Below are 20,644 nucleotides of genomic sequence, written 5' to 3'. Positions count from 1 at the left end.
GGCCTCTCCCGTTGCGGAGCACAGGCTCCGGACGCGCAGGCTCAGCGACCGTGGCTCACGGGCCCAAGCGCCCCGCGGCACGTGGGATCTTCCCGGACCGGGGCGCGAACCCGTGTCCCCTGCATCGGCAGGCGGACTCTCAACCACTGCACCACCAGGGAAGCCCTCCTTTTTGTAGATTGTCTTTGGCGACTCCTACATTCATCTTAACCAGATTTCCACCCTAAAAATTGAAAATAATACTTTATACACTATTTCCCACATGAACTTGAAACAACTTCTGAAACAGGAAGAAAGATGTTATCAGAGTGGGGTGAGATAGAGGGAAATAGCCTAAAATTTTAAGGTCACACTATCTTAGGTCAAATTCCGATTCTGACAGCGTGATCTTGGGCAAATAATTTAAATTTTCTCTGGTTCAGTTACTTTCTTTATTAACTGGAATAATAATGATAGTATCTACCTCAAAGAGCCATTATAAGGATTAAATTAGCCAATACCTGTAAAGAATGTAGCCCATTCAGTCCCTGACATGTTGTAATGTCTCTGTAAAATTTACCTGTTCTTACACAGCACAAATACATAACAGAGATGGGGCTCAGATCTGACTAGGAATCCAATCCTTGTTCTACCATGTCCTGGAAAAACATGATTAAATATTTTTTGTGTAGCATATTTTTGGAATTTCCAGTTAACTGGTCCCAGAAATTCTTTACCCCCAACTTCATGGATTCCTAAGAACTAACTAGGTTGCTTAGATACTAATGACGTTGGGAAGTAGCTCCAAAGATTGATTCAAACACTGTACTTATATTCCTGCTACTACATAGCAAAAAAATGTTGTGCTTAAGCGTTTGACATTTTCCAAAAAGTTCATGCTCCCTACAAGACCTGTTAAAAAAAATACAAGTACAGTCATTCTGGAGTTTATCTCTTACTTTAAATCTTCAAAGGACAGCCAAATCTGTCTCAACTAAATTCAAAAGAATCAGTGAAATAGTACTTATCTCCTCAACGATGAACACACAAGGGCTCATTTATTTTTCAAACTTTCGCTGCAATGTGCGAGTGAAGGATTTCAGTGGCTGCTAGGACTCTGTGGGTTGCTCTAAATTGCCCAGTTTTCCTCCCTTTTTATTTAGAAGGGAAAAAGAAGGCAGTTTAGGTGTAAGAATGTGGTAAATTCTAATCACCCTTCAGTGCCTGCTTTCTTGTGTGATGGTGAGCACCACAGCAGTATTTTCTCCATTAAAAAAAAAAAGTGTAGTCCTAATCTATGTGTATATTTGCTTTATAATGGTGCTCATGTTTAAAGAAGATAAATATTCACCCATCTTTTGGTAAAACCAAGTTATACCAAATAAAAGTAAGCCTGCCTTTCAACTGTTAAAGTAACTCCTTTAGCTGGTTAATGTTTATCCTTCCAGAAGACACACACACACACACATATTTACATTTATATTTGTGTATTTTTTTCCTTTAATGGGGTTCCCATCATTCTTAAAGACTCCTCTTTTAACTAAATTTTGTTTTTGTTTGATTTTACTCATGTGTCATAAACTTCTTTCCATTTAACTTTTTAAATTTAAATCAAATTCTATTTAGCCTTCAAAAAACTTGTAAATTCTTACCTTTCTGCTTTTAACATTTTAAAATATATTCTTTCTCCAGTCTTTACTACTTTATTCTTACTTATATAGGCTCTTTCTGTAAGTCAACTTGCCAATGAAAATTCCAATTTGATAGGTTAAAGTGTAGTCAGTGACGATGTTATTCAGATTATAGTAAATATTTTTCAAACACTTTATTCAACAAAAAATACCAAAAACCTATTTTGCTTGATATCGTGTGTATATACATAAATATACCAATACACCAGCATTATGATGTATGAGGAAACACATGCTTCATCTAAATCGATCTAATGACACACATAAGAGTATTTCAGGTTAAACTTATATTAAAGTGATTTTCTTTACCACGTATTATGAGGAAAGCATTCTGACATTTTAAACAGATATTTCTCTCCTTTACTTTTAATATAATTTCATCAAATCTCATGATAAATCTGAAAAATTGAAATACAAGCAAGAGGAACATTTCCATAAATATCAATAAAGGTTAAAAACAAAAGATGGCTTAAGGAGCAATGTGAAAACGTCTGACTTTTTAGTTAGATCATTTTAATCTTTTCTTCGGAGAATAACTAAAAAAAGACAAAATTATATACACTAAGGCAGTAAAAACCACATGGTGATAATCAACACAAAAGAGTTTTTGCAGCATTCCAGAATTCAAGCTGTGCACATGGAGAACTGAGCTATTCCAAAAAGTTTGTACACTAAGGGTTATTCTCTATAGCCCATTTGAGCTATGAGTAATTTTGTAAGTGGAATTAGATTTTACTTCCAAAGATTGTTTTTCCATATCATTGCAGGCGTACAGACAGGACTCAGGCATGATGGATAATTACTCCTAGCACCCTCCTTCCCATGATGGAGATAGCAGCAGTGTGTTTTACTCAATAGATAATCTGCTCCCTTGATCAATGACCACTTAGTAGGAAAATGTATTCAGATCTCTGAACTATAATGGAAACTTAAGGTAAAAAAAAAATGTTTACATTTTTTAAATGTTAACATTTAAAATGTTAAATGGTGGTGCAGTGGTTGAGAGTGGTTGAGAGTCCGCCTGCCGATCCAGCGAACACGGGTTCGTGCCCCGCTCCGGGAAGATCCCACATGCCGCGGAGCGGCTGGGCCCGTGAGCCGTGGCCGCTGAGCTTGCGCGTCCGGAGCCTGTGCTCCGCAGCAGGAGAGGCCACAACAGTGAGAGGCCCGCGTACCGCAAAAAAGCAAAAAAACAAAACACTTGTAAAATAATTAAATTCTTATTGAAGGTGATCAGTGATACCGATGTAGGGCTTGTAAAGTAAGGGGGTTTTTCACAGCCATAAATTTATGCAAGGTCATACCACCCCTAAAACGAATCTTAAGTAGTCTTTCTAGACAAAATATTTTGTAAATCCCATTCATTTAACAAATATCGAGTTCCTGAGAAAAGTTGCAAAATAAATATTTGTTGGATGAATAGGTATTTTTTGTATGTGTAGCTTTGGGTTATATGTAAAGAACGCAAACAAAGTTATAGGGAATCTACCCTGGAGAAACATTTAAGATGGTAAGACTTTTACATGGGAAGCACATACATTCTGTAGGAGGCTGAAGGTCATATGTCTTTAAAGACAGAGCTCAGACCGAGCGCTATGGACGTCAAAAGGGAGGGGTCACGGAGGAGGCGGAGTTTAACAAGGGCCGTGAAATACTGGAATGATCTGGATCCGAAACTGGGAGAGGAGCGCCCCGGAAGAGACTCCAGCGGCATGCAATGGCCTAGAAGTGTTCAGACACTGTTTGGCAGGGAATGGGGAAGCCAGAGAACATTTGTGACCAGGGAATGATAACGTCAGGGTTGTAGCTGGGGAAGAGTTATCTGCCGATGTCTGTATGGAGGCTGGAAAGACTGGAGGCGTAATAATGGACACCCGGCAGGTCCTTGGAAATTTGGAGCGGAAGCTTTGGAACAGGTCAGGGTTGGGGCTAAAGGTCTGAGGATCTGGGAGTCCTCTTCCTTTTCCTAGTGTTCGTACTTGAGAAGCCTGGAAAACAGCAAAGGGCCGGGATAGGTCCTGGGCGGAGGGCGATGGCGTCGGAAGGGCCAACATCGATACTAAACATCCTGCCCAGTATCTGGCACCTCGAAAAAACCACCCAGCACAAGGTAAGGCCCGTGGCGATGTGGGAAGTCAAAGTGTAGAGAACCCTAGGTGATGGAGCGTCCCGGTGTACATCAGGGCTAAAAGAGAAGCAAGGATTAAGTGAGATACGTTTAAACCTGAGTGTGTTGGACCTTCTTCAGTAGCCATCTTTCTTGGCCTAAAGAAACTCAGAAGGGAGTCCCAACTCTAAATACACTGTCACGGCCTGCATTCTTTTTAAAAGGGTGTTTCAAGCTACTTTGTTAACTGTAACTGCGCAGGCTGTCTCTATCTCGTGCCTGTTGAGGAGCCCATGGGTCGGCAACCCAGAGAGCCCAGTGATGTTATTATTCAAGTTCATCCCGTCTTTACCTCGACATGAAGGTAGGGAGAGTTCTGGATGCCCATTCGGTGGCCTCCCCGAGGAGGAACTTGGCACAGTTCGGCACAGTTCTCTAGATGACAGGGAGAGCAGGCCAAAGAAAGGAAGCCAGAGTAGGAATAGCGCCCCCGTGGGAAGCTAGAGTTACGGCTGCCACCGACGAGGCTTTTCCTTCAAACCCAGGACAGCGGGGTTTGGGGGCTGACGACGGCCCCCAAGCGGAGCTGGAGGTGCTCGGAAGAAAGTCAGATCCTCTCTGCTCTCCTAGTTATCCCCGCGCTCTTTCCCCGGGATGATACTCCGGGCCCCATCACTCAGGAGCTGTCTCTCCTCGCCCCAGTTCCCCGGGTCGAGCTGCGGGCCAGGGTCAGGGGCGTGTGGGGCGGGCGGGGGGAGAACCTAGCAACCGAGAGCAGAAGGGCCCAGGGAATCCCGCGAAGCCGCCCGAGCGCATCCCGGTGGGGCGCCCCGGGCTTTCCCCGTCGCCCTGTCCGCGGCGCCCGCGGGGCCGCGGACCCTCCCGCTCCGCAGAGCGGCAGCCGCCGAGGGAAGCAGGTGGGTGTGCAGCCGGGCCCGGGCAGCTGGGAGCGGCGGGCGCGCGGGAGGAGTGGGAAGCGCCCGCCAAGGTGTGGGCGGCGCCCTCCCGCCCGCGCCCCGGTCTCCGGGGCGCTCTCCCAGCTCGAGCGTACAGCTCCCGCGCCGCCAGGCCGAGCCCGGGCGTCCCCGGCGGTGCCCGGCCGGCCGCGCAGCCCCGCCACCCCGGCCGCCGCCCACCTCCAGAGCTGCTAGCGCCCAGGAAGAGGAAGAGAAGGAGGCGGCGGCGGCCGTCGCTCCAACCCGCGGGTGCGCGGAGCGCGGGAGGAGGCGGAGCGCGAGGCGGGGTGGCCGCGGGCCGGTGTGCGCGCCCAAGCCGGCGCCCCCGAGCGCCCCGCCTCGCCTCCCGCGCCCAGCCTCTCCCCGGCTCCGCCACAGACACACACCCACCAAGCACCCACCGCCCTCCGCCCCCGCCGGCCGCCGCCGCCGCCGCGCCGCGGGCAACCCGAGCGAGCGGCAACTCCCCGGCTGGCGCGGCTCGCCTTCCCGGCTCCTTCCGCGCTGCGAGCTCAGCCTCGCTCGATTTTTCCTTTTCTATCCCAGCCCTCTCTTGTCTGGGCGGCGGCGGCGGCGGCAGGGGGATGGGGGCCCGCGAGGGGAAGGGGGTGAAGATCGATGAAGATTATTGTTCTTTTTAAGGATGCCTTAGCTTCCTCCCGCCGCCTCTCCTTTGAGCCTTCCTACTACAGACCGTGAACCAGAGTCAGGGATGTAAAGAGAGGGGTGAAAAAAAAAAAACCAAAAAAAAAAAAAAAAAAAAAAACCAAAAACGCCAGGAGCTCCAGCCAGCCGGGGAGACCCTCCTCTCCGTGGAGGGGAGGGGGATTTCCAGCGACAGATCATTGGCGAAGGGCACCGTCGCGGGGAGAGGAGCCCCGGAGGGAGCGGGGAATCCCACAGCCCTTTGTGGTGCCCGAGCCCGTGCCGCCTGCAGAGCGGGGTCGGTGGGAGCTAGGTAAGTGGCGGGGGCATTGCTGCTCCCCGAAGGGGTCTTCCTTTAAGAATGAATCATCGCGGGCAGCCTAGCCAGACTTGAGTTGCTAAAGGAATTGCAAACTGCCATATGGCACCGAGTGGACTTACACACAAAGCTGACTTAGCCCTGAGAGGGTTATTAATGCAAGACTCCATCCCCGTGGGGAAGGCGCTCAAGTGTTAGCCCCTGAAAAGCTTCTGAGCAGTCTGCCTGGGAAGGGATGGGAGATGTTATTTCTAGGAGATGAGCTCTTGTTGCCTTCTGTTCATTTGTTGGTAAATGCCACACTCACATGCACACACTGTGGGACCGGATTCGGGGAGTGTGATGTCTCTGATGTATGAACAGTCCTCAGAACACAGAGACGTGCATGCATTCTGTTCTCCGAGCGGCGCACGGTCTCCGTTCTGTGTAGCACAGGGTTCCTGAGAGAGAGAATGAGTCTCTAAGGAAAGAGCTTCATGGCTGTTTCCAACACACTCTGCTTAGGGGACCTGGGAATACAACTGCCCTGAATGGCACCAAAAGACACCGACCATTTGCCTCGTCGTTTGCTTCCAGTGCTTAATGACCATTTTCAAAATAGTATGCTACCATCCATTTTCTCGAATTATGAGCATTTTTGTGTATTCATTCATAAAAATTTTCAGTGTGCAGTATGCAAAGACATGCCATGTATACATCATTTATGACCGCACAAGTGTTATAATAATAGATTACACTGAAACATTTAAGATGCACAGATATACACTGGGTTCATTTCATGCAGGTTCAGCATTCCTTCTAATCAAGTTATGCAATAATGTCAGTATTTTAAATAGTATTTCACGTTTCTGTTTTTGCATTGATGGGTTTTGGAATTTTGTTGGAAATCTGATTTTTCAAGCTCAGCTCAAAGGAAACGTCAGGATTTGTTATTGTTTTTAAATATGTAGTGTTGTGTGGGACAGAGGTCTCTTGGTTTATTTACCAAAATCATCAGTCGAGATAATCACATTTCATAGAACAAGAGAAAGATAAATTCCAGTCAGAAATCTGAAGTCTAACTTGTCGGTACTGAATAACTTACAGGAAAGATTTTGAAAAAGGGTATCATTAAAAAAATTATGTAGGTATAAAATAAAGTTTTACTTTATTTCACTCTTTAGAGGTGGGTGTGTGTGTGTGTGTGTGTGTGTGTGTGTGTGAATAAATATAAAGTTGTACAAAGCTTACTTGTCATACATGAATAAGCTCTACGGACATCTGTACTAGAGAGTTCTTGGTTCTTAAATTAATCAGAACTTAAACAGTTCAGTAATTGGGTGCACTGTACATGTGTCTGTGCATTTAATTGTTCTAGAGGTGGCGTCTTTAACGTAAGGCATAACTACGTGATTACTTACTTGTTTGGCTACAGTTCTGAGAATTTGGAGGACCCAATGTATAAACACCTTTTTCCCCACTGAATGAAAAGTAACTTCCTCACCTAAAAGAGTTAATATGCCTCCACCAAGCAAATACTGTACTCCTCTCCCTCATGCTGTCAGATTCAGACCAGTTGTTTATCACAAATAGAATTGTGTCTAATGTACTCCCTTTTTTTTTTTTTTCTGGCACAACTCAGACTCTTGGAGAAAGGAGTGAATCACTTGGCAGTTCTCTTTGCATTCTTCCTCCTTTTAACCTGCACCTTGCCCTCTCGTGTTAGTGTTCCCAAATCTCCCTCATATACAAATATACACACAGCTTCCAGAAAATAACTCCATTGCCTGCCACTTTGAGAATGCTAGTTTCTCTCTTTTCTTTTGCTCCTGTGTTTTTCTAAGTAGACTCAATCTGTGCATCTGTCGAAACTGTTTCCAGTCTCACTTGTCTCCACATCCCACAGTTCAGTTTTCCAGGCATACGTGCTTGCTGAATATTCAGATGGGATTAGTGAAAATTATTACCTTAGCCAGTCTTTTCCGTTTGGCTTTTAAAGTTTCCTTGTTGATGCCTTGGAGCAACTGTGAACATGAACTTGCCCTTCTAATTTCCAGTATGGTAGCAAAAGTGAGACTGCTAGCGAAACAAAATGACAGGGTAGGCTTTCAGTCACATTCTTGGCAACTTTAAAAGCATATCTGTCCAGGTTTCTTGCATACCTACCTGCGTGTCTGTGGAAGCTATTCTTTACGCATTGAACATTTTTTTTCTTGAATTTATATCTGGCATTTTGAAATGGTGTTCAAAGAGAGACTGGTGTATGTGTATGTATGTACATATTAAGTATATATAGACACATAATTAATTAAGGCAGATTCAGGAAAAGGATCATGAAAATTTGTCACAGTCTAGGCATTGAGGAATTATTAGAAGACAGTAATAATAACTTTTATTAAAATGTTTAAAAATTAAAGCATTATTATTATAAACATACACATATATACATATGTGTATGTATACATATATGTGTGTGTTATGAAAGTAAACCAAATTTCTGGTAAAAATCGGAAATCTACAAGATAATTTCATTCTGATCTAATGTATTTTTTCTTGATAAATTATAAGGAAGTAATTAGTTCCTTGAAATTTGCTATCCCTTAGAGAGACTAATTCCTAAGAAGCATCATAAGAAGCATCATTAAAGTTGATAGGACATCTCCTCATGAACATTTTAAGGTAAATATATAAGGTTAAGACTTTCCATTTACTTCAGAATGTGATATTACTTGAAGTTTGCTTATATTTGTCAAGTGGATTTTACAAAAAACTCTGATGCCTATTATTTTCATAAGGGCTTCAGAGGAGTGGAGAGTGCACATGCATTATAGGTGATATTTTTTAAGGTAAGAGTTTATAGCCTTGTTACTCCCGAAGTGATAAAATAAACCTTATAAAGCAGCACAGCCTTCAGATTTTTAGTCATATACTACAAGTATCTTTGTACTTTGGATCTGTAGTCCATTCTTGTTCATTGCTTATTTCCTCCCTGAGCTTCTAAAATATGTATTCCCACCAACTCTTCACCAAAACTCCAGGTTGTCTGGCAGAAGGTCAAGTGTGTAAGGCTTGGTGCTCCTTGGCCTGTGTAAGCCAAATCCTACTGTATTATCTTTAAGGGAAAAGTGCCTGTTCCTGTAGGTTGAATTGTACCTGTCTGTGCTGATTTAATGCCATGTATCCACTCACTAACTTATTCATTAATTCATTTAATACTCATTATGTATAAGAAGAGGAGTGCTTGATTAGAATGTAGCAAACACAAAAGAGATAGAAGACATAGTCCTTGCCCCCCAAGGATTTTTACAGTATAGAGAGTAAAACTTGAATAACTAATTGAAGAATTGTGTATATGGTTCAAAATCAGGGATCTCTTGCATACATATGTGCATTTCACAATTTCGTACTTAATAAATAAATTAATTAAGGCAGATTCATGAAAATTTGTCACAGTCTAGGCATTGGGGAATTATTAGAAGACAACAATAATAATAATAACCTTTACTAAAATTTTTTAAAATTTAAATTAAATTAAAGCTTTATTATTATAACATTTATTTTATTTATGTCAATAAAATAAATTTATTTTCATTATTATTATTGTAACACATAGTTGAGCCAGCCACTTTTTAGTGTTTTAAAAATGCTAAATATTTTCATTCTGACAACCACCCTATGAGGCAGCTATCACTAATACTCTGTTATATAGACATAAAAGTTAAATTACAGAGACTTTTCTTGTCTAAAGTCACATAGGAAGTAAATGATACATTCAAGCTTGAACCCAGGCATTCTGGCTTCACTTAACCACTATGATATTAAACATTAAGAAGTATGATCTCCGGCAGAATGAGAAATGATGTTTTCAGCTCCTAGATTTATTTGGAGCTATATCCTCCCATTAAGGGTTACCATAGTTATTATGACAGAGAATGCTTGGAAAAGACCAAAAATAGGGACTTCATTTTAAATAGGAGAAACCCCCCAAACTTTCATTATGAATTTGAAATAAGAAGGTAGTTTAGAGGCTGATTTTTAAAAGATGGGTGGAATTTTATCAGAATGCTAGAACATTAGGAAGTACTGCCTTTACAGTGACCAGAGACTAACACTGGGCAAGGCACATGATCTGACTGGACAATTTCTAATGGTAGTTTATTTTATATTCAGTTTCAGTTTTTTTTTTAAAAATGTGAATTATTTTGAATAAAGTATAGTATTATAAATATTTTAAATTTATTTTTTAGAATTAAATATTCATATATTGAGAGGAAGTTATTCGTTTTACAATATAATCTTCTTTTACCCCTGTCCCCACTTTTTCTTCTGTAAAATGTACCCCCAATATATTGGAAATTGGAATATAGTCACTTAACAGGTTTACTTTATTTGTTTAAATTTTTTTAAATTTATTTATTTTATTTATTTATAATTTTTTTTAAATTAATTAATTAATTTATTTTTGGGCTTTCTCTAGTTGTGGCGAGCGTGGGCTACTCTTTGTTATGGTGCACGGGCTTCTCATTGTGGTGGCATCTCTTGTTGCGGAGCACGGGCTCTCGGCGTGCGGGCTTCAGTAGTTGTGGAACGTGGGCTCAGCAGTTGTGTCTCGCGGGCTCTAGAGCGCAGGCTCATTAGTTGTGGCGCACGGGCTTAGTTGCTTCCAGGCATGTGGCATCTTCCCGGATCAGGGCTTGAACCCATGTCCCCTGCATTGGCAGGCGGATTCTTAACCACTGTGCCACCAGGGAAGCCCAACAGGTTTACTTTCTAGTATATTGTCTAGAGTGCATTTATTTTACTAAGTGATAAATAACTATAATAAAACCATGAAAGCATAAATCAAATCATAAGCTGAGTTTTTCATCAAGAAAAGTTTTTATAAGATTTAAAGTAAAGTTCTTTCAAAATATCAACTGCTTTTGTTGATATGAAAAAATACCATCATTAAATTTGGAAGATAAACCGGCCAAGTATTGCCTGCAGGATGCCATCCAATCCAATCTTTAGATACTGCCTCATGATTGATTGACGTTTTAATTTCTCTCACAGATGTTAGGTCTCATAGGCCCAGTTGCATTGTATTATAGACAACTCTCAACCTACAACTGGCTTGGAGTATAAAGGTTGATTTTAAAAGTTTGGGTTTTTTGAAACTTGTAATACATTTATAGAAACAGTACTTTAGATGATGCTTCGGTGTCCAGACCAATCCACAAATACCCTGTGAATCGATAATATACCTGAAGTACAGTACGGTTAGTACTAAAAACACAGCCATTATGTATAGCAATATTCCCGGGGAATAATTTGACTTAAATATTACTTATTTACAGCTGCTTCTATGCAGGGTTCTTTCAGGATACAGAGGTGAACACATTACTGCCTGGCCCAACAAGGAGGAGAGAAAATTGAGTTTGTACGTAACTGACTCTGACATCAGGCAGAATGAAGAAAGCTTTATAATATTGGTACAGGCAAAATGTTGAATAATTGATTCAGAGTTCTATGGAGAGAGCCAGGGACTGCATACCTCTCAGGATTCTCATTTGTTATTTCATCCTTAAGGTATCTACAGAGCTGCTTCTGTGTGTCAAGCCCTAAGTGAGGTGTTGGGGACACAAATACGAATAAGACATCATACATTCACAGCCTACACATGTAGACACATAAACCATAACAAAATGCCTTAAAAGCTATCAGTGGAGCAGGATGGCAGTTCAGCTGAGTAGTTGCCTAACAAAAGCATCCCAAGAGTAAAAAAAAATAGGATTTCTTTGAATTCCTAGATGCATGTAGCTGTGATTCTCTACTCAGTCAGACCCAATGCCCCCTTTTTCTCAAGCAGTGTTTTGTAATATCCCTTTTACTTTCCTGAAATGATATTACAGATAGTGTAACCTGTCTACACATGTAATATTTCAAAAATCAATATAAATTCCCTATCTGTAATAGAAAGAAGAAATAAAAGGAAAGCAGCTTATGAAAATTGCAAGTGTATCAGTATGTGTACGCTCAGGTATACTACAGTAAAAGATGTCCTAAAGCAGTCAGGTGCTTGCTACTTGAAATGCATGAATTTGGACTTAAGAGAAAATATTCAACTGAATATCAATGACACTTTTGTATATTTGGCATTTTGAAATAAGAACAAAGTAAATATGTTCATTGAGTGTGACAGCTACAGTTGCAAACAGATGTGGGTGTGTTGTATTAGTGAGTCAGTTAACATGAGCAGTGTTACAGTGGGTGATGTGACTTTCCAAAATGGTGAGCAAATCCTGGTGAAGTTCCCAGTATGGCAGTTACATTCCTGGAACATTCCTATGTAAAAATATTTTGTGTACAACAAGGTTAGAATCTAGTCACAGATAATAATAAGCAAGTTTTTCATTTACTTATGTGTCTGATGAAAGTGTAAAAATAATGGAGGACACAGAATTTCTACCCACGTTGTAGGGTTTCTTGCATTCCTGGGCCTCGCCTTCCAAATACTTAACGATTTTAGAAGCCTCTGTCAGAAGGACTGGATTAATCCCATTCAGCAGCACTGATTATGGCTATATTCTCCTACAGAAGGAAGCCACTGTAATTCTAATGCATAATTGGGCTATTTTGAAAAATCAGACTTCTCTTAAGTTTTTAGTCAGAAGGGAAGTTTAGAGGCTGACTAAATAATAAACAAAACAAGCAGCAACAAAATTCAACCCCTTAGATTTCTAAGCACTAGAAACAAAGTAATAGTACGTACCATATGCGAAGCTGACTGCTCTGATCATAACTGTCAGCGTTTTATGTTCTACGTGGGAGTGTCAGACAAGACTTCACAGTGGAAGTGACAGCTAAGCTAATTTTTAAGAGATGAGTCAGCGGCCTCCAGGCTACAAAGGAGGCAGATGGATAACATTCTAGGCAGAGGGAACAGCATTTGCAAAGCAGTGTTGTAAAAAGGGCCTGGCTGTTCATTGGGGCTCAGCGTTGGCAGTTGTAGGGAAGTGATGACAGATAAGACTGAAGAACTTGGGGATGAAATGGGAAAGGTGTTGTATGCCTTGCAAAGCCCCTTGGATTTTATCCTGTAGGACAGGCAGCGGAGGTCAACTGCAGTTTTAAATAGAGTGATGTGGTCCACTTTTACTGGGGGACGGTCTCTGAGCTAGCATGAGGAAGAGGGACTATAAGAGGAAAGAAGATTGATGCCTGGGAGACGAGCTGGGAGACTGCTGAGGAATACAGGTAGGATAGGGCGCAGGACTTAACTTTAAGAGGAACGGTGAAGAAGTGGAGAAGGGCTTGGATACCCTGTAGCAAACAGTTGTAAATAAAGTGTCTCGCAATCATCCAGCTCCCATCACGGCACACTTGAAGCCTCTTTCTTCTTCAAAGGTCATTGCATTAGTTAAGGTAACTTGAGCTTCTGTAGTAAACCTCCATTTTGCAGTAATTGATAGAGTAGAAGATTATTTTTGGCTCATATGAGAGTCCATTGTGTGTGTTCCATGTGGTGATTTGGGGACCCAGATTCTTTCCATCTACACTAGGGACTTGGAGTTCTTTGCATCTAGCTGGCAGCTGTGGAAGAGAATGAGCACAGAGAAGGCACAAGAGGTGACACACCTTGCTGCCATTCACATTCTCTCAGTGAGATGATCACATCACTCTATCTAAATACATAGAGGGGAATATGTAACCCCTGGCTGGGCAGCAACTCCCTAGCAACATTCCTATACCATGAAAGGGGAAGCACAGATTTTGCTAAACAGCTATTTGTATCGTATTCTGCCTCTGTGGCTACATGTAGGAAAACCTCAGCCCCGGGAGACTACCTGAATCCTTCTTGGTCGCTGCATCCATTTCAACGTCCAGGTTCTGTGGGTAATAACGCTAAACCCCTCCTCCCCAATTAAATCTGTATATGGCCCCTCCTTGTCCAGAAACCTTTATACTTAAAAGGCAGGTTACTGGCCTCCTGTTCTGCAATGGTGGATCGGGTTTAGAATAATTGCATTCAGAATTCCCATTTGGAAGAGGGAAGAATGGGAAGCATCGGGCTTCCCTGGTGGCGCAGTGGTTGAGAGTCCGCCTGCCGATGCAGGGGACGCGGGTTCGTGCCCCAGTCCGGGAGGATCCCACGTGCCGCGGAGCGGCTGGGCCCGTGAGCCATGGCCGCTGAGCCTGCGCGTCCGGGGCCTGTGCTCCGCAACGGGAGAGGCCACAACAGTGAGAGGCCCGCGTACCGCAAAAAAAAAAAAAAAATGGGAGGCGTAAAGCAGTCATTGGCACGTATTTTGAAAGAAATCCCATTACACATTGCTAAAGTCGTCCTCCTCTGGCAGTAGGGGGGATTCCTCTATTAGACTCTGGTTTTGCTGTCTTGGAAGAACTCCTTTGTTCATTGTTCTCTGTAGCCCTGGTCACCTTCTGGAAGGTTCTTCCTTGTCCATTACTCTCCATGGCCACATTCAAAATGGATGTTGAAAAGTATATCCTTCTTGGGAGTGATGTTACTTTCCCAGCCAGCTTCTTGCTGGTATAAGACTGGATGCCTTGGGGTTGTTTGTTTGTTTATTTTTGGCTGTGTTGGGTCTTCATTGCTGCACACGGGCTTTCTCTAGTTGCGGTGAGCGAGGGCTACTCTTAGTTGTGGTGTGCAGGCTTCTCATTGAGGTGGCTTCTCTTGCTGCGGAGCACAGCCTCTAGGCACACGGGCTTCAGTAGTTGTGGCTTGCGGGCTCTAGAGTGCAGGCTCAGTAGTTGTGGCGTACAGGCTTAGTTGCTGCGAGGCATGTGGGATCTTCCCCAACCAGGGCTTGAACCTGTGTCCCCTGCATTGGCAGGCGGGTTCTCAACCACTGCACCACCAGGGAAGCCCCGAGGTTGTTTTATACTCGCTAGAAATTAGGCTCCTAGTTTCTTTGACAATACAATTCCCTCAAAATCTTCCTAGGTTTCTTTTCTATTTGCTGTCAGTTACACCACTGCCTACCATGTAAGTTCTTTCCTATTTATAATGCTTGAACCTCCCTCATTTCTTTACTCATGTCTCAACCACCTGTGTCTCAAGTGGTTATTTTGGGGTCATCTGAAATAATAGGCTTGGGTGGTTAGGTAACTTCATTAATCAGATCTTTGCTGCAAGGCTGAGTCCCTTTTCTAACTGGGAAGTCTTAATGGACATTTGTTATTCAGAGCCTTTTTCAGTGTCATTCCTCACCATTAGAGTCCCTGAAGCAGGGGCTTGTTCCAGCTTTGTAGTCTTATATTTCTAGAGTTTGGCTGTTTGCCCTTATTTCTGTTCTCAAACTAGCCAGTTCTTTCATGAGTTCATCCATTATCTTGGGATACCTTGATATAGGCGGTGAGGGGCAACCATCACATACTAGCATTCTGGCTCTTTCCAACCATTTGCTCTAGAGCTGTAGACCTGCCCTCTAAGTTATCCCAGTTTTGCCAGGGCATAACAGGGTTCCCGGTCTCTGGTCGTTTTTTCCTCGGCAGTGGCCAACAGCACATAATCAGATTTTTGTTAAGGCAGCACCCACTTCAAGGTGTTAATTTCAGAATAAGTTAGGTTGATGCTAGCTGCTGTAATGAACTAAACTATTAGTGGCTAAACATAATAAATGTTTATTTCTCACCCGCATAACAGTCAAATGGAGAGAGAGCAACAGTGAGCATTGAAAAGACATCGACTTCTTAAACCTCCTGGCTCATATGTGACAACACTTCTGCTTATAGTCTACTGATGACAGCTAGTCAGATGGCTCACCTGGGTGCAGGGGGCACTGGGAAATGTCATCCCAGAATCCCCAGAACGTCTCAGTGACAACTCTTTCTTACAATATTGAAACCTAAGTTTAGGTAGACAATTACCTGTTCCCTGCTACCGTCATCTTCCTCCAGAATAAACTAGGGGGAAAGGGTTTGAACTGCATTCACTCACTAGTTCATCCACGCTATTGATGGCATCTCCCCCATCTCACTCCTGTCCTGTCTTTGGCTTTTGACCCAGGCTTCTGGGACTGCCACACATTTTCCTTCGTTCTCTAAATCATACCTGGTGTAAGGCTCTTGTAGATTACAGACTCTGGCTGAGTGCTTTGGGATAAAGGATGGTAATTATACCGTAGACAAGAAACTAATTCTAATTGAATGTTAGATGTCACTGCTCTTAGAAATGTATTTACCACTTCTTACCACGGGGGTTTGCTCACCGGCCCGGTTCTCTCTGGGGCCCAGATACCAGCCATTTGCTAGGCCTTCCTCTTGCTCTAGACTCTTCCTCACATCTCTTCATCTAAAATTTTCCCTGTATCCTTTCCCAAGGTGCCAGTGGACTTGGTGTGTAAGTCCACAAGGGGATTTGCCTGGAAGAGCCGAAAAGTCCATGATGTTCTTTTCTGAGACAAAGCAGCAGTTCTTTCACTAAGAGAGCTTGTTGCTTTCTCACAGTCCAGTTGGCTTGAAGTTGTAGCCCGTGTTTTAAAAGATATGCACTTAGCAAATTTCTTTCTTTTTTTTTTTTTTTTGCGGTACGCGGGCCTCTCACTGTTGTGGCCTCTCCCGTTGCGGAGCACAGGCTCCGGACGCACAGGCTCAGCGGCCATGGCTCACGGGCCCGGCTGCTCCACGGCATGTGGGATCCTCCCAGACCGGGGCACGAACCCGCGTCCCCTACATCGGCAGGCGGACTCTCAACCACTGTGCCACCAGGGAAGCCCCAGCAAATATTTATTAAGCACTTTTCATATGTAAAGCACTCTTCTGGGTCACCAGGTTAAACAAAATTGGTCTTTACCCTTGCTGGGCTTACAGTCTATCTGAAGGCAACCATAGGAACCCCCAGTTTCCTCTCTAGTGGCCAAGTACAGTGAGTCTGCCCTGGCTCAAACGATCAGTGTTTCCTTATGAGCTATTTGGAAAAGAAAGGTGATCGGCAGAGGCGAGCCTCCTGAAAACAAAAGGGTGAGGGTGGCGCTTCTGGGGTGAGGAACAGCATGTAGGCTGTGGTTTTGCTGAACCAGGGGAGTTGGGCCATTATGTCGCCATTGTTACCCGAGATACTTTTATGCTCTGCTTCTGATCACCTAGTTTATTTCTTGCAGACTCCAGGACTCGAGCTATTTGGTTCTTTTCCCACTCTCTCCTTTTATCTTCTAGCAGTGAGCACTTAGTAATGTCAGGATAGGCTGGTCCTAAAAGGAGATCAACTAGGTAGGCACATGTGGCATCTAGAGTGAGTGGAGACAGATGGCAGATGGCAGTCCAGGTAGGCAGGAGGTTAGGTTGGAGGAGCACGGGGGCAAGTCCTGGCCAAACGGGGGGGCGCTAGTCTGAGAACAGGGCGTATTTGCAGATTTAGACAGGCAGGGGCAGGTGGGGCAGGCAAGGTTAAGATGATCCAGCCCCGTAGTACCAAATGCTATAGTTTGGGGGGACTTAGAGTTGAGGAAGAGGTCTATGTTAAGTAACTAGCGGGGTTCAGACCAGTTTAGGCCTAGGTGTGTGTTAGGAAAGCCACGTGACGGTCACATTATCAACTCAGGGATTCAGGCACAGTGGACCGGGCCCTTTCCTCTACCATCATCAAACTACCAACACCTCTGTCTCAACTTCCACTAAAGCTTACTACGCAGACTCTTAGCTTCTCTTCTGGCCTCTTAATCCATTTGCCCTTTGCTTTTTTTTTTTTTTTTAGTGATTTTTTAAAAATTTTACTTTTTATTTATTTTTGGCTGCGTTGGGTCTTCTTTGCTGCGTGAGGCGAGAGGGGGCTACTCTTCCTTTCAGTGCGCGGGCTTCTCATTGCGGTGGCTTCTCTTATTCCGGAGCACGGGCTCTAGGCATGCGGGCTTCAGTAGTTGTGTCACGTGGGCTCAGTCGTTGTGGCTCATGGGCTCTAGAGCACAGGCTCAGTTGTTGTGGTGCATGGGCTTAGTTGCTCCGCGGCATGTAGGATCTTCCTGGACCAGGGCTTGAACCCGTGTCCCCTGCATTGGCAGGCGGATTCTTAGCTACTGAGCCACCAGGGAACTCCTGCCCTTTGCTTTTTTGATAAAAGGCAAATCTGATCACATCACTGATCTACCTAAAACCCTTAAACGATTTCCCACTTCTCTTAGGATAAAGGCCTAAATCTTTAATTTGGGGGTTACCATATTTCTCCTTCATTTTCCAAAGCATCACTAGTGTAAAGCTGTTGTTTATAACAGGCTCTGGTCAGCCTGGCCCCTGCCCGCCAGCGTCATCTCAGGCCCACTCGCCCCTCGTTTGCTGCTACAATTTCTGGCTTTCTTTTAGTTCACCTTAGGTGCCTGGGATTACCTGCCGTGAGGCCTGCTAACAACTAACACGTAGTTGTTAGGGACGCTTTCTCCCACTTTCTTAACTCTTACCTGTGTCTCTCATCTCAGGTCAGAAGTCACTTGCTCTAAGAAGTCTTCTCGGGCTCCCAGAATGGGACAGGTCTCTTCATTCTTCTCTTTCCTAGCACTGTTTTCTCCTTTGAAGCACTTACCCCAATTCTCATTTTAAATTGTGGGTAATTACTTGCCAGGTGTCATTTTCCTGTGTGAGAATGATGTCAACTCAGTAAAGGCAGGGACTGTCCTTCTCCTTCACTGCTTTATCCATCACATCTCTGCAACTCCAGGCACATGGCTGATAATCATTGTTTCTTTGTTGATCCAATGATGGATCAACAAATGATGGATGGAGCCAGGACCTGTGTCAGGTTCTAGGTCACAGAACAGCACCAAGAGCACAATTAACCAAGACCTGCTGGCCAGGGTTGAGCAGAGGAGGAACAGAGCAAGTCTGCCTGGTAACGGGACCGCCAAGCCACGGCCCTGCACTATTTTGCACTTACACAGGCTTCACATTCTTCTTGACGAGAGCCAGATGGTCCTAGAATCTGGGATGGAGAAGAGTTTGTAAGTGGAGGTCCAGGGGCTACCACGGCTAAGAATGGAGACGGTGGAATGAGATCCACACAAGGCAGAACATAGTGCTTCCAGTAGAATTTGTCTCTCATCCCTATTTCAGTACATACTCAGCTTCATGACTTCATGAGAAGGCTGGCTAGACCAGTGATTTCCAATAGAACTTGATGCAGGGATGGAAATGTTCTATATCTGTACTCTCCAATATGGTAGGCGCTAGCCACATAAGCTATTGAACCCTTGAAATTGACTTGTAAGACTGAGAAATTATATTCTAAATTTAAATTTAAATAGCCATCTCTGGCTGGTGGCTACCATATGAGGCAGTGCAGGCCTGGGAACTCTAAGTTAGGGAACTCTAAGTTTCAAAAGCAGGATGGTTTAAATTCTAGAAATATCCATTTACAACCAGTGTTGGCCTCCAGTTAACCATATATTAACATGTCTGGAGTCCAGTGCCTATTTTGACTGGGATGAGGATCTCCCTGTACCTCCTAGCAAAGAGATTTGAAATGTCCTGTGTCTTGTTTCTAGCCATAGGAATTGTTCTTTAACGAAGGCATTTCTTTCTCCGTGTGAACTGTACAAAATGTAAAATGTTATACAAAGGTAGAACTTTATCTTTGTAAGTATCAGTGTAATGTGACCTTAAATGCTTTCTCACACCCACTTTTCCCATCTCGGATTTGTTTTTCTGTTTTTGTTCCCTCCCCTTTTCTCTGTTTCTCCTTCCTCTGTTCTTATTTTCTTTCTAAAATGACAGACACGGCACTGTGTCTTTTAGCAAGTTCCTTTTATTTCACATATTGATTTCTTTTCTTTTGTGGCTATTTACAAAAGCCGTTTTATCAGTTCAGATCATTAACAAAAACCAGCCAAAGAACAGTTCAGTTCGTGGGGAAAAAAAAAATTGGAAATGATGATAGCTCTTGACAGGCCAATTAATACAATTTTGGAGATTCATCAGATATAATAATTTCAGTATTTAATGTGTAAAAAAAGTAAGGTGAAGCATTGTACTGTATATTTGCTTTTCACAGGTATCACCTGGATAACATTATAGTTGCTCTTAATCCTTTGAAAGTCCTCATGGGACTGGAGCTCTTGAATTCTTATTCTGCTTTCCACAAAAGAAAAGCTTTCCAGTAAGCTAATACCAGGATGAGAAAGTGGTGTGTAGAAGGAAAAATTCTGAAACATAACAGTAAAGTAACATCTGAAAAGAGATGGTCCATCTTTAGCCCTTTTCCCTAGTCTGCATAGAACAAATGTGTCTAGGGGCTTTCATGCTAAATGTCTCCAGTTCATAAAATCACAATTATTAATCAGACTATCATTAAATATTAATTTACTTTTGAGATAAATGTCATTTTAAATTTGGAATCCTAGTCTTTTCTCATTCTAAGGAGAGCATTTTCATTAGGCTTTATAGAAAGAGTGCACATAGAAAGCTTAGAAGCTCCTAAAAGGCTACTTCTTTAACTTGACTTTTGGTTTCATTCAGGCCCAGCAAAATACTTGGTTTCCAGCATAATAAACATAGTTTGTAATCATATATATATATGAAGCTAAAGTAGAACATTAGAGTAAGGGTTTGGGGCATTTTATGGCATTTGGAACAGATGTAATAGATGCTCAGTAAATATTGTTGAATGAATGAATGAAGTAAATAATGAATTAATTAAATAATTCATCAAATTCATGAATTTATTTAAGACCTCAAAGAGCCTTCAATATTCCAAATGGTGGCTAAGGCTATAGCTCCCATACCATAAATGAAGATTGTATTCCACAAAGCCCCATGAATTCAGACATCTTCATCATTACCTCTCTCTCCCTTTACCTCAGTATGTTTAAATCAGGTAGGAAGTTTTAATTAGGTGTCAAATAAATATTTAAGTACACAGTACTACCTGAGCCTACACAACACATGCTAAAAGCACAAATCCAAAATTTTCTGTAATATTCGTTGCAGTAATCCTATGGGTTCCTTGAGAGCGAGGGTGCCTTTACCCAGTTTTGTACCC

General features: G+C 43.0%; 1 protein-coding gene across 2 annotated transcripts in view; it reads left to right on the top strand.

Moving 5' to 3' along the window:
• Nucleotides 1-3,462: 3,462 nt before the first annotated feature.
• Nucleotides 3,463-20,644, top strand: part of KCNB2 (potassium voltage-gated channel subfamily B member 2) — a 397,058-nt gene continuing 379,876 nt past the window's right edge. Inside the window, exon 1 of one of the 2 annotated variants that reach the window (XM_027127921.1) lies at nucleotides 3,463-3,780. The gene's annotated coding sequence lies outside the window, so the exon portion shown is untranslated. Of the gene's footprint in view, nucleotides 3,781-5,475; nucleotides 5,692-20,644 lie in introns of those variants that run through there. The other variant, XM_027127922.1, reaches the window with a different exon arrangement.

Source organism: Aethalodelphis obliquidens, unplaced genomic scaffold, assembly GCF_003676395.1.
Source record: "Aethalodelphis obliquidens isolate GAN/ISIS:26980383/991018 unplaced genomic scaffold, ASM367639v1 scaffold33, whole genome shotgun sequence".
NCBI classification, from domain to species: Eukaryota; Metazoa; Chordata; class Mammalia; order Artiodactyla; family Delphinidae; genus Aethalodelphis; species Aethalodelphis obliquidens.
This window is presented reverse-complemented; position numbering and strand designations above follow the sequence as displayed.